Source organism: Sebastes fasciatus, chromosome 10, assembly GCF_043250625.1.
Source record: "Sebastes fasciatus isolate fSebFas1 chromosome 10, fSebFas1.pri, whole genome shotgun sequence".
Taxonomy (NCBI): Eukaryota; Metazoa; Chordata; class Actinopteri; order Perciformes; family Sebastidae; genus Sebastes; species Sebastes fasciatus.
In genome coordinates this window covers 32,832,959-32,847,104 of record NC_133804.1, presented here as the reverse complement: position 1 = coordinate 32,847,104, position 14,146 = coordinate 32,832,959, and the positions used below count along the sequence as shown (strand labels likewise).

At 43.5% G+C, this 14,146-nt stretch overlaps 1 protein-coding gene and 1 long non-coding RNA gene across 2 annotated transcripts in view; one reads left to right on the top strand and one right to left on the bottom strand.

Annotated features, from left to right (window-relative positions):
* tmem126a (transmembrane protein 126A) overlaps positions 1-14,146 on the bottom strand; it is a 592,581-nt gene that overhangs the window by 183,255 nt on the left and 395,180 nt on the right. The window lies entirely within an intron of this gene.
* LOC141774871 (uncharacterized) lies at positions 4,238-6,938 on the top strand. Its single transcript, XR_012595491.1, has 3 exons — positions 4,238-4,315; positions 6,306-6,345; positions 6,696-6,938. It is a non-coding gene; the product is annotated as an uncharacterized LOC141774871 (long non-coding RNA).

The window sequence follows — 14,146 nt, the reverse complement described above, 5'->3', positions numbered from 1 at the left end:
GTTTCCTGCTGAGAACCATGGCCTCAGATTAAGAGTAGCTGATCCTCATCCCGGCTGCGAACCGATCCAGTGAGTGCTGGAGGTCACAGACGGATGATGCCAACAGGACCACATCATCTGCAAAAAGCAGCGATGAGATCCTCAGCACACCGAACTGCAAACCCTCCTCCCCCCCCGACCACGCCTCGATATCCTGTACATGAATATCACAAACAGGATTGGTGACAAAGCGCAGCCCTGGCGGATGTAAGGTGGAGGTTAGGCGGAGGTTAGGTGGAGGTTAGGCGGAGGTTAGTCGGAGGTTAGTCGGAGGTTAGGTGAATCGTTGACTCTAAATTGCCCGTTTGTCTCTAAGTGTCAGGCATGTAGAAAACATGCTGTTAAAGCAAGCAGACGTCTTACTGAGCCCCCGTCGCACATTTTACACCAACTATAACTGTGAGCATTGTGTGGCTGATGTTCAACATGTAAGTGTGTCAAACAGCTGGTGGAGGCTGGTGGAGGCTGGTGGAGGCTGGTGGAGGCTGGATCATGAGGCCCAAGAGCTCGCAGGTCTTCACTCCGACTGGATTCTGCAGCAGCAGCTTCATTAAGTGAAATTAAAACCTGCACACGCTCTCACAACTCACTATGTCACATTATGTCCAGACTACAGTGGGATGGAGAGAGAGACCGTCTTGGTTGAAGCCTCAGTGTCAGCAAGTGCATTCACCCCCCCAACCACCACCCCCCACACCCGAAGTGTCCTTTAGTAAGACACTGAGCCATTATCGGCACCAGGGGTGCCGTTCTGCAGCTGAGCCTGACCTTTTGATTCTCCTCCAGGACGGCAAATGAAAAGAGAATTTCCCATTGGGATCAATAAAGTTTAACATTAACATTTAATACCTAAAATAGCCCGGGGATGACAGTTTGTGTGTGTGTGTGTGTATGTGTGTGTCTGTGTGTGTGAGTGTGAGTGTGTTACCATGTGTAGACACATGGTGGAGCCAGAGGATCAGGCTCCGAACAGGCACTGAGAACTGATCCATCCACATGTCATCTAGTGAAGGAGTGAAGGATGCCAGGTCTGAACGAGTCACCGGTGGCTCATAACATCAGCTGGAGGGAACTCAGAGGGAACGGGAACAGTGTGAGACAGGAAGCTGAGCAGAGACGTTGAGTTAGAACACAGTGGGGGGCACGATTATTATACCCATTAGAGTATATAGGACATAAAACAACATAACACGGTGTAACATTGTTCTGAGTGGTGTCAATAAGTATATTTGTTATTGATATACCAACTAGAGATGCCACTGATTACAGTGAATACACAGTATGTTGTTTACAACCTGATTTCATCATTAATCACTTACAGGACCAACAGGAGATTCTAATAATCAATTGAATTATTTAATGAAATAATAATAAATAAGTTGTTTATCAGGTAAAAATGCCAAACGATCCTTTGACTTTTGGACTGTTGATCTGACAAAAAAATAATTTTCTATTTAATTTTTTCTTACCGTTTATAGACAAAACGATTAACACTTCTGATGTCTTTATATTCTGTAAACTGATCCGCCCTCGCCACTCCCCTCTGATAATTGAATTTTAAATCAGAAATCTATTTTGCATGAAGAAATGACACCTGCTATTTAACAAGCCGGGGAATATATCTGTGTTTATAATACTTATTTATTCAATGTACACCACTCGTCTTCACTACAAAACACAATAAGTGACAATGCTGCATATGCACGAGAAAGTTTTTGTTTTATATAAATCTATAAATGATTTATATAATTGCTGGGTCAAAAGAGACCCTTAAAGTGGCTCTGTAGGCATCACTGTGCAAAAAATTCATAATAACCTTTCAGCATATTGTAATTCAAGTGTTCTGAGAGATAACTAGACTTCTGCTCCTCCTCATGGCTCTGTTTTCAGGCTTTAGAACATCTAACCCGTGACAGGAGACTTTGACCAATCACAGGTCATTTCATTGAGAGAGCGTTCCTATTGGCTGTGCTCCAGTCATGTGACCGGAGCTTGGCGTTCCTTCACCAGATTTCACAATGGTGGCGGCGTCACAAACGTTCTCATTTTACATCTAAACCGTGCACTACAAGATGATTCTGAGAACATCTGAGGAGAGAAATAGACATTAACGTAACAGAATATTGATTCATATTTGATCAGCGCTGCCTAGTTTGACCGTTTGGTCGGAGTTCAGAGTGATTGACAGCCGGCTCTCATAGACGGCAGCTGGACAGCGGACCTCAGATCAGCTCTTACTGCTTGTTTTCCGCCGGTCTGTGAAATCTTGCAGATGCCGTTAGGAGCACCGGAGGACACAGAGGAACATGATTTTTTTCAGTTTATCTGTTTCATGTACTACTGTCACGATAGAGCGACCGTTTTATAAAAGTTTTTGGAATCATATTTGCTCCAATCTCGTCTACTTCAACTTTAAAACAAACTTTGGTCCCTGCTGGTGTACAGCTTTTGTAGAAATGTACAATAGGGTAGTGATTAATTTTTCCTAATGGTCATTTCAGGGACAAACTCGACATTTTTTTACTGGAAAAAGCACATTATTTGTTTGTTTTTTTGGCTGTTAAAGCCATAAATGGTTCATTTTTTACCCTTAAGACAACAGAAGGGTTCATCAATAATGGAAATGATCATTACTTGCAGCCCTAGATCTGAGTAGAAGTAGAAAGTTTGCCTAGACTGACACTTCAACACGCTGGTAACATGCACATTTGCTGCACATCTTTAATCAATGTGCTATTTATTCACTGAAGTCTATTATTTGTTTGTTTGTGTTTATTTTCTTCTAACTGTTGGGCTGGTACTTTATGACAGAACACAGTGGACTTCCACATTAAAGTGCTCCAGCTGTGTCCGTGAAATTATTAGCAGTTAACAGACCTGCAGGGACGCGAGCCACCGTCTCTCCTTCATAAAGGAGCAGGACATGATGAAGTGCTTTGCACAAGAAAAAACTGAGAGACTCACGCACACGTGGAAGCAAAACCTTTAACAGATGCTGCAGAAAAAACAGCAACAAAAGAATTATAAAAATGAAGTTCTGCAGAGCAAAATAATCCTCAATAGATCATCACACCGATTAACGCAGCACAAGTTGTGTGCAAAGAGCCACGAGGCTTCCCGTCATCACCCTGAAATGGACTGTGACAGTAAATATAACTCTCACCTGATTGTGCTCATATGGAAACCAGGAGGCTTTTTAAACACACGCTGCCTTAATTCAGCCGAGCCGATCTGTTTCAAATTCTCCCTCTTGGTCGTGAACTATTTCTTGTCTTAACTGGAATTGTGTTACAGGAACAGCTGTCAAAATGTGTGTTTGTGTGACATTAGAGAGCGAGGGAGTTTGTTATTCGCGTGGAGAGAAAGAAGGGGCGGGGAGAGGAAGAAGAGACAGATTCCTCTTTACTTCACCCCAATGTTTGCGAACTATCTGTCTTGTGTTGACGTGGCAGCATGATTGCAAAGCCTGTAAAGTCCTTTGCAGATGTAGACTCCCTCTATCTCTCCTCTGTTGTTCCTGCTTGTTTTCTTCCTTTCTCCATATCCTCCTTTATTCCTCCTCCCACCACTCAACCATCCTTTTTTATCCTTTTCCTCTGAAATTCCCACTAGTGTGTCTTAAGTGTGTGTGTGTGTGTGTGTGTGTGTGTGTGTGTGTGTGCGTGTGTGTGTGTGTGTGTGTGTGCGTGCACGACTACTAGGCCAGTTGCCTGTGTGATGTTCCGCCAACTTCTCCTAACATGCTCTCAGAGTACTTCTTTGGGTTCCATGGTTTGTGGATTCAAGTTGTTAAGCTCCAGAAATGAGCACATGAAATATAGCCGTGTGTGTTTGTGTGTGTGTGTGTGTGTGTGTGTGTCTGAGAGTGGACCAGCCAGACCAGACACACAGCCAACATCGCAGGCCGGGCCTCGGCTCTGACCTTAAATATCCTGAGAATTTTCTGATGATTTTCTTTTCCTCTTCTCTTCTCTTCTCTTCTCTTCTCTTCTCTTCTCTTCTCTTCTCTTCTCTTCTCTTCTCTTCTCTTCTCTTTTTTTCCTGATGATTGCCTGGCAACAGCTTTTACTGTGGAGGGAATGACACCTGAGCATTTGCTGGTCTGTAAAACAGCACATGCTTGTGTCGGTGCATGTGTGTGTGTGTGTTTTATTGCTCTTGTTAAACCAAGGGGTGTGGTTTTGGTGCCATTAGAGAGAAAGGTGCAGAGAGGGGGAGTTATGTGTGTTGGCCAGCAGCAGCAGCTTCGGGTCGAGGATGTGGACTGTAAAACATTGTAAGTTGGTTTAAACTTGAGGACGCAACTTTCCCTGCTACCTTAAAGATGTGACTTTAATAATTACTTCAAAGTCTTCTCATGTTATTGTAATGTAAAAAAAAGATGTGAGTCAATCAAACTTAAGATATGAAGACAACCTGACACGTTATATTCAAATTTGTTTTGCATTTCAATTTTCACTTTAATTTAGTGCCGGCCAAAACTGAACGGATGATTCTTTTCTAAACAAAAACTAAAAAACTCCTAATAGTAGAGGTCCAGACCGGAGTATATCGAGGATAACGTAACGCTTGAACCTCCCGGCACTTTAATGTTGGATGAGATTTTATATTAGGAGTGGTAGAAACACTACACATCAATGCTAGAGGTTGCAAATCAGAAAAAAATATATATAGGCATGTCATTTATACGCCACGACTTATGCAAACCAGTTGGGTTTAGGCAACAAAACCACTTAGTTAGGTTTAGGAGAAACATCATGGTTGGGCTTAAAATCACTACGTAAAATTAAGTCAATTACGTACACAACCAACGTCACCTAAGTACGGAAAACACATCACTAACGCCACTAACTTCAAAATGACTTAGGGACACAAACACCAGACTCAAACACCGATTGTGTTTGTTGGACTCATCCACCTCCCGTCACACCCACCATGCAGTCTCTGTTATTCTATGTCACCAGCTCTAAGGGTAGCATGTTGGGGTGGCTGCAGCTCAGTGGGTAGAGCCACAAGGTTGGTGGTTCGATCCTTGGCGAGACACTAAACCCTAAAATGCTTCCCAGACTGCTTGCAGCAGCTCCTAAAATACTTCGGATGGGTTAAATGCAGAGGCAAAGGCATAATGACGAAGATGAGGCCGTTGGGAATATCAACATTTCCCTCAGACAGATTATAAAAATGACCAAGAAAAACAATATTCGACTAAAATTAAAAATCGTTGAACTCAGAGCTTTCAGAAACTTTCCACTTACGAGGTCGTAAATACTACGAGAGGGTGGCGATCATATGGACTCAACTCAACAACGCTACCTCATGACAAGTAACCGCGGCAGTGCTACTGCAGGGCTGACTTTTCTCTTCCATTCCCCAGGAGACGTGCGGCGGCGACATGCTTTGAGTTCAGGCTGGTGCACGCCAAGGGTAGAGTACGAGCATGGAGGCAGGGAGGCATCTGATTGGTTCTTTCCAACAGTCTTTCTTTTACAGTGTGTGTGTGTGTGTGTGTGTGTGTGTGTGTGTGTGTGTTTTAGGGCTTAGGGTTTTAGTGGCCAGGTGGCCAGATGTGCTGCGTTAACTGCAGTCACCTGTCTGTCAGGCTGCAGTGAGGTTAAACTCACCAGACCAGAGATCAGACATGTAGCGTGATCAATCATCTAACTGCCTTCTTGTTGAACAGCGTTGAGTTCAGGAGTGAACAGAAGTCAACAGAAGTCAACAGAAGTCAGCAGAAGTCAACAGAAGTCAACAGAAGTCAACAGAAGTCAGCAGAAGTCAACAGAAGTCAGCAGAAGTCAACAGAAGTCAGCAGAAGTCAACAGAAGTCAACAGAAGTCAGCAGAAGTCAACAGAAGTCAACAGAAGTCAGCAGAAGTCAGCAGAAGTCAACAGAAGTCAACAGAAGTCAACAGAAGTCAGCAGAAGTCAACAGAAGTCAGCAGAAGTCAACAGAAGTCAGCAGAAGTCAACAGAAGTCAGCAGAAGTCAACAGAAGTCAGCAGAAGTCAACAGAAGTCAACAGAAGTCAGCAGAAGTCAACAGAAGTCAGCAGAAGTCAACAGAAGTCAACAGAAGTCAGCAGAAGTCAACGCTTACAGCCTAATGGAAAAATAATATGAAATCTTTTTTTTCTGTCCGTCTCTTTGCCAGTTCCTTTGTTTTGATTCATCCACAGGCTGTTTCCCATTGCAGACTTTTATTGTTATGATTTAGGACGAGCCACCCCCTTTAACATATTTTAAAGATGTCTGCTGTTTATGTCATAGGTCATAAAGAAACATCATAAAATGGCTGCAGACTCTAAACGTAAGTATGCTTCCTGCAGATTTGCTTTAGTGCACAGTATCTCTGAGTCAACTCCAACATCAATAATACTACTACTGGTCTGCTGAATGCACTAATACAAGCGCTACCGTGGCTCCTCCTGATTCAAATTAATATCTGAAAGGAAAGAAGGAAGCTCCTTTATGCTACACAAACAAAACCGATTTGATCAGAGCAACGAATTAAACCATTCAAAAGGCTCTTATGAGCAGGGAAGTAGTGCAACTTTGACTTACAGTACATAACACTGGTTGTATGATATAGGTAGGAGAAAGCCTTTTCTTTTAAGAGTGAATCAGTCGTCTTGTTTTCTCTCTAAACATGTTGGACAGATGACAGAAGAGGCTCAACAGACCTAATTGAGATGGAGGATGCACCAACCGACGAGCAACACCTGCCTCGCAAATGCACACATGAACAATCCCCTTCACCGTGCAGCAGCACCCCTGCCACCGCCAACATATATTATCCACAAAGAGCAGAGGAAAAAACAAGGCCGCGTGCCTGTGAAGTCATGCCAGGAATTCTCAGCACGTAGTTTGTGAAAAATAAAAAGAAGAAAAGGAAAAAGAAATGCCCTGATTCCTTTCTGAAAAACAATGCAACGTGTTTCCTGAGTTTATTCCTGGTCCAAGTGTGAGAGGTCAAACTGGCTTGATGGATTGTGTGTTAAGTTGCAATCATTCATGGAAAATTCTTTTACATTTCTGTTTTTTTTTGGCGAGTCCTAAAAGCTGTAATGACTTTGCACTATTTTAAGGGTGTTTTTAGCAAATAATATCCAAGCTAGTGACAGGCTCAGTGTCTAATGATACAAAGCTATCAGAGACAGGCTGATCCAGCTGAGTGTGCCGTGGCCTCTGTGGGATTACCTGTTTGTGGAGGGGTGAGAGGGAGGCCCAAAATGTTCTCCACGGATACCCTGAAATTAGAGGTGAGAATTGGACTCAGCTCAGCTTTTGTCACTTGTCTCTGTTTCTCTCTGTCTTTGTCAATAAAGTCTCGTAGCGTGGAGCATCTGGCGACTGAACACAGTGCGTTGGAGCAGGGTCGCAACCTCTTCGTCTCTCTCCAGTGAGCTGCCTCCGTATGACAGTCTCTCTCTCTCTCTCTCCCTCTCTCTCTGTGTCTCCAGTGCTGGCTGTGCTAATTGTTCTCGGGGCTGGGGAGCATTCGTCTGTCACTCGAGGCCTGTACACTCGCATCTGTGGGTCACAAGCTCCAGCAAAGACTGGAGTAGAGTATGACAGCTCCTGTTTATGTGTGGTGAGTGTGTGTGTGTGTGTGTGTGTGTGTGTGTGTGTTTCCAAAGCCTAATGAGTGTGAGAGGAGACGGTGACGCCTCAGTTCAGGCAAACACAGTGTACTGCAAGATAGAAAGAAAGGAAATAAAATGCAAATCAGAATAGATATATAAGACTATAAGCAGTGTGGCTGTCAGCAGAAGCATCATTATGTCTGTGAAGGTGTGCTCTCACCTGAATGGCAGAACGTGACCTCTGCCAACCAGTGATGCATCGTGTTGGAGTTTAAAATAAGGGTTTGACATTTTGGAAAACATGTTTATTCGCCGTCATGCTGAGAGTTAGATGACAAGATTGATACCATACTCTCATGTTTGTACAGAAGCTGGAGCCAGTAGCCGGTTAGCTTAGCTTAGCATAAAGACTGGAAACAGATGGGGAACAGCTAGCCAGGCTCTGTGTTATTATTATTATTAAGCTATGGACATTAAACTGCCTGACACTTCTTATAGAATCAACAGCAGAATAAAACATCACCAAAGAACACATTAATGCAAAAAAGAGAGCTGCACAGTTTTTGCACAACGTGTGAAAATAGAGTTTGAAGAAGTCCTGATAAACCGTGAGAATGAAACTAAATGAACAGCTACAGCAGAAAACAAGCTGCTGGAGTGTCTTTGGCCACAGGAGGGCAGAGCTCAGGGGTCATATCAATGCATGATGATAAATACTGACCTCATTGTGGGTCATGGTTAGAGTTACTGAACTTCGGTATGGTTAAAGAAAGAAGGTTGCATCTATCTTTATTAAGCAATATGCCCCACCTGGCCAGCTGGCTGCAGCAGAGGTCATGAATCCTGCCCCCGCCATGTTAGCGGATGGGACATGGGCCAAACTAAAAAGTCAAAGTACACCTCAAATACATTTTTCCCAAAGTTTAAGGTAGTTCTTATCATATTATAAGTTTAGCTTATAAGTTTGGTTTTAATTAGATATTTGATGCTATAAAAAGGGCATCTGGCGTCATGATTGACAGTAAAGAACGGTGCCTTCAAATGGGGTCGTGTTTACCGCACTCACGAGACAAGTCCATATGAACGCCCCCTTCTTGTGGTATTCACGACCTAATATTATTATTCTCGTAATATTACGACTTTTTTGTCGTAAAGTTATGACTTTATTCTCATAATATTACGACTTTATTCTCGTAATATTACGACTTTTTTTCTTGTAAAGTTATGACTTTATTCTGTAAATCTCAGATGTTTTTTCCCTCAATGTGGCCCTAATACTCCGTAGTGCATTGTCTCTTGGTCCCTCACTGCATTAGACTGATATACTATATACTTAGACTATAAACTGTGTTACCTTCATCACAATGATCAAATGTTTTGCAGCTCCAGACAGATTTTTTTTTTTTATCTAACATGTCTCTTCTGATAGTAAAGGTTGTGACCCCTGACCTAAATGATGTCAAAACGTCAACATGGCAGCTCCTGTAACAGGGATACTTTGGCTTCACTTTTGATACACATGGGAGGAAGAGGAGACGCGTCTTTCATCTATATGGACAACCTAGAAAACTTTGAGGAGCGCAGTGTGATGGAGAGACAGAGGAGAGACAGAGGAGAGACCGAGTGGACACTAACGAGGTGCAGAGATATGATTAGCTAAAGGTAGCTATGCAGAGCTTTGAGAGTGAGCAGAGACACCTGCAGCAGATTAAGGAGGACGTCACGTCACGGTGCACCAGAATGACCCTCAGACAGGTGAGTAACTTAACTTAACAACAGCTAATGTATCCAGTTCTCTGGCATAAGTAATGCGCCATAACTCTCACTGTGTGCTGCAGGACAGCAGAGTAACGTTGTTAGAATGTAGGCTAATTATCTCCCCTGAATATGAATGTTATTCTGTGTTATATCATTAAAAAAAGCATGTCATTGAATGCCAGATAACAAAAGATATTCCACAACTTCTGAGTGGGGATAGTCTCAGAAACTAGTCCAGATGGTGAAGTGAATGAAACACAATGTTAAATCTGTCCCACAGATTTGTTAGGGCTGTTAAGAGTTCAATAAAGCAAAATCTAAAAAAGGACAGACTCAGTGGATTACTTGGCTGAGTTGAGGATCCCTGTGAAGAAGGAAATCAGAGTGACTCAACAAATATTGCAGGAATTCTTAATAAAAATATGCAGCATACCTCCATCCTATGACGATGGATGCAAACTGAACCGTTTTAAGAACTCGTTTGTGCCCACCTCGATCACAATTTAAAATTTTAAATAATGTTTCTTGAGGCAGAGGGTTGTGCAACAGCCTCATGGTGTTCTTCTTATTCTTATTTGTATCTATCTATCTATTTTGTTTTTAGATAGTTCTTGTGCAATATGAGTAATGTGCAATATATGTTGTTTCTCTGTTTACATGTGGATTGTTGTTTCTATTTATTGATGCTGCTGTGGAGGCAGCTGATGGTGAGCAGCACTGAGTCCAAAACTAATTTCCCTAAGGGGACATTAAAGTGTATCGTATCGTATCGTATCGTATCGTATCGTATCGTATCGTATCGTATCGTATCGTATCGTATCGTATCGTATGGCCCTGCCATAACCCCAAAACAGCACAGTTAGAACAATTAACAGATCGAAAAATACTATATCAAATTTAATTTAACTAAAGGGATTAACCATTTTGTTATTTATGAACTAAAATACCACACACTTCCTGATTACAGTAAGAAAATGTAAACATTGGCATTTAGGCGCTGAACCAACATGTGATGGGCTTACACCATTAATTTATGCAATTTAAGCTTCAGTAGTTAGAATATATATTTTTGGCATCATTAAATAACCCTCATTTAAATCATTATGTCTTAAAAGTTGTAAAGTTCACTAATATACAACCATTTACAGAGTTGTTTTGAACGTGCATCAGACCCACGGGACTGCGGCGCCCTGCACGCTCGCTCGATCCAGTCAACCGCTCGCTCTATCGATCCAAAACACTGTCCAAGTCTCTATAGTGATCTAACAAGTGTTCACTTTATAGATATTTGCAATAGTCATTCCACAGTAATAAGTAATAAGATCAGAACATAAAAAGGTATAAAACTAGTCAGAAACTAGCGCCAAGTAGGCTATTTGCAAAAATTGCTGTTTGCCAATAGCGTTAGCTGCTTGGTAGTCTTCTTAACAGGCTTCACAAACACGTACAGTATGTACTTCCAGCTGCAGCCCTGCTAGCCTAGCTCTCATGTTATTCATGACGTGATGCTCCGGCCTCGTCTGACCCAGTTTGCCCTCTGGGCCGGCTTCCCAACGGTCACACCGGGGCGTCTCAAAAGCATAAGGATGGTTTGTTTCTTCTTGTTTTTTCCAACATATTTTCATTATTTTTTCCAACAGAAGGCTCACAGTTCTGTTCTGTTATGTTCATCAGTTATTAGATACAGTCTGACCCCCCTTCCCACCAAAACATACAGTAGTTAATATGACTGTAAAAATAAATCAAAAAGAAAAGACAATAGAAATAGCAGATAGTCTATATCATAGAGTAAAGTATATTGTCCTCAGACTCTCATCGATAGTGAATAGTGAATAGTGAATGGTTGGTTTTTTTAACACTCTGGCCAAACCAAACTGAATGAAGTTGACATTGCATTTCCTAGAAGTTGGGGAGGAGATGGATGAGAGGAAAGCACGGACAGGAAAAGGGAGGAAGAAAAGGAGGCAGAGGGAGAAGGAGGTGAAGCTCGGGGTGGTTATGTGGTAAAGAAAAAAACGATGACCTTGACTGTTTCTCTGCAGCTGGTCTGTAGACTGACTCACCGGATGTAGACTGCGGGTGTAAGTCTGCCGTCAGCCGCCGATTTCAGACGGCATTCTCGCTATCTATTTTGCAGAAAGACCCCGTCGCTGCGGGGGGCTTAGCGTCGCCTGAAACGATTGGTTTTAAAGAAATACAAACAAGCCAGTTTTTTTCTCCTCTAGCAGAATGCTAATGTGTGGAGCCAGACCTTTTCTTTAGCGCTGACGCAGCGCTCTGGAGATCAGTCTGGCTCTGCGACGCTACTACTGCCTCTGTAATAAATAACTTGAGTGAGGTTAAATTGCGAGCATCCGATTGCTGCTGTCGCCGCTGCAACAGTTCTCGTTGATGCTGCTGCTGCTGTCAGAGCTTGTGGGAAAGAGCTGAAGTCTAATGTGAGAGGTTGCTGGCTGCGGTTGTCCCTTTGTTTACTGTTGTTTAGTCTGGTATTTATAGGTACAGTGCTGCCTGTTTCAGCTAATTATACCGTGGACGCCATAGGGATGATTGCAGTAATGACTGGTTGGCTTTCCAAAGCATTCAGAGCTGTTTTCCCTCTCTGGTCATTCTGCTATGGGACACAATCGGGGTATTTACGCTTGAGAGTGTATGTTTTCGTGTATATGCCTTCGCCTGCGTGCATGCACATGTGTATTTCCCTGTTTGTGATCACTTTGGTGTGGCTCCCTGTGGCATTTTTTTCACAATAAAGGAACATATTTCATTCTCAGCTATGTAACTGACGGGGGACAAGGTCTCCTGCTACCTCACACAGCTCACTTAACATGCAGACACAGAGCCCAGGAATGTTCTTTAATCAACCTTAATTATAGTTTCCCAGATTCTGCTGCTCCCAGGTCAGCTGTTAATCCAGGCTTCTGGTTCAAAAGTTCAGAGTTGTTTTGTTCAGACAGCGATGGCCTCTCTCAACACCTCTTGCGTAATACTTACCAACTTAAACGCCGATGCAACTCACATCCATCACATGGCCGTCATCTGCGCATATCAACGCCTCGCTAACCTAGGCTGATGTTAATCATGAGCAATGCTTGACTTTGAAATGCCCTCTCCGTGTTTTGGTGCATGTCTGAGAGATTCAACCAATAAAAGTCTTGAGTATTCTCGGCATGTAGTTTTATGTTTTTGTGGTGTTGCTGGTTTGCAGGAGAATGCAGACGCCGACTGGTTAGATCTCTCAGAGCGACTGGTGTCTGTGTTGTGCACCAGTCTGTCTCACACTTGCATGTAAACAACAAAGATTTCTGATCCAGGCACACAGAGAGGAATATGGAGAGCTCATTGAGTAAAGCCTGAGAGATAATTCAGCCCAGATCCTGTCACACACACACACACACACACACACACACACACACACACGCACATGTGCAGCGGGGATGTTATAGGCATAGTTTGGAACTACAGCTGACACGTTTTCAAAACACTGCGTGCCGGGTTGAGAGTGCGCTGGATGGGTCAGGGAGGTTTGACAGGAGAAAAACAGTCTGGTTGTGAGCTGCAGATGCACATCTCATCTTGTCTGACTGTCCACGGACTCACGACCTCAAGAGGCTTCATGTTTATACATGAACACTTCGGTCTGAAACAATTTAGTGAAGGGAAGTGAAGCGCTGCAGAATTTGTGGAAAATCAGACATAAGCTGCCACTGTAGATCAGCAACATCTCCATTCTAACTGGAAAAGGTTTTAGCTATAATAACTGTGTGGTCTGACCAAAATAATGTTAAGAGAACCATCAGATTACAGACTTTAAAGAGGACCTGTTGGGCTTATTTTCAGGTTTCATACTTGTATTTTGGGTTTCTGCTGGAACATGTTGACGTGCTTTAATGTTCAAAAACATGACATGTTTTTAACCCTCTTGTCTGAAGCGCTCTGTTTGAGCTCCTGCCCGCCCCGGCTTTGTCTACCGCTAGGCAGGTATTATGCAAATGTGTTACTTGGTGATAGGGATGCACCGATACCGATGCCAGTATCGGGTATCGGGTCCGATACTGTGTTCATGTACTCGTACTCGTAAACCGGCTCCGATACAACGGCACTGATATCACTTTACGGCAGCGTGGCGTTAACCTCTCGTCACCATCTTTCAGATCCTATCGCATGCGCACGCTCCACCTCCCCGACGGTGCGGGCGAGACGGGCCGGTGGTGCGCCCGACCCCGCAGGGCCGGGATCCCACCTCAGCCGGCGCGCGCCGGCCCTCACTTTATTTGTTCCACGAAGTCTTGCTTGCACCCTCTCCTTGGTCCGTGTTCCAAGACGTGTTGGGTGGGTTGCCGACATCGCCGCAGACCCCTGGCTCCTTTTACGTGGGCCAAGCCCCGCCCTGGGGGCACGACGCGGTTGGGGCGCACTAAGGACAGTCCACCCAGTGACACTTTGTCCACCGCCTCGTATGTGGGACTCCCCAGCCCCAGGTATCGGTGCATCCCTACTTGGTGACATCACCACGTTATACGGAAGAAAAGGCGGGACTTCAAGCGAGGCGTTTCAGGCATTTCAGAGAGGAGAGTAACTCCCTTTGGCCTGGGCTCTGTAACTTTACAGACCTTTTACATGCATAAAAAAACAATGTAACACACTGAAGGAAGAAACACAAAAAACAACAATAATGTTTTATAGTCGATATGAGAAAAACAAGAGTTGAATATATATATATATATATAAAATACAGCCTATAAAAGCGTATCGAAAAGCAGAGCT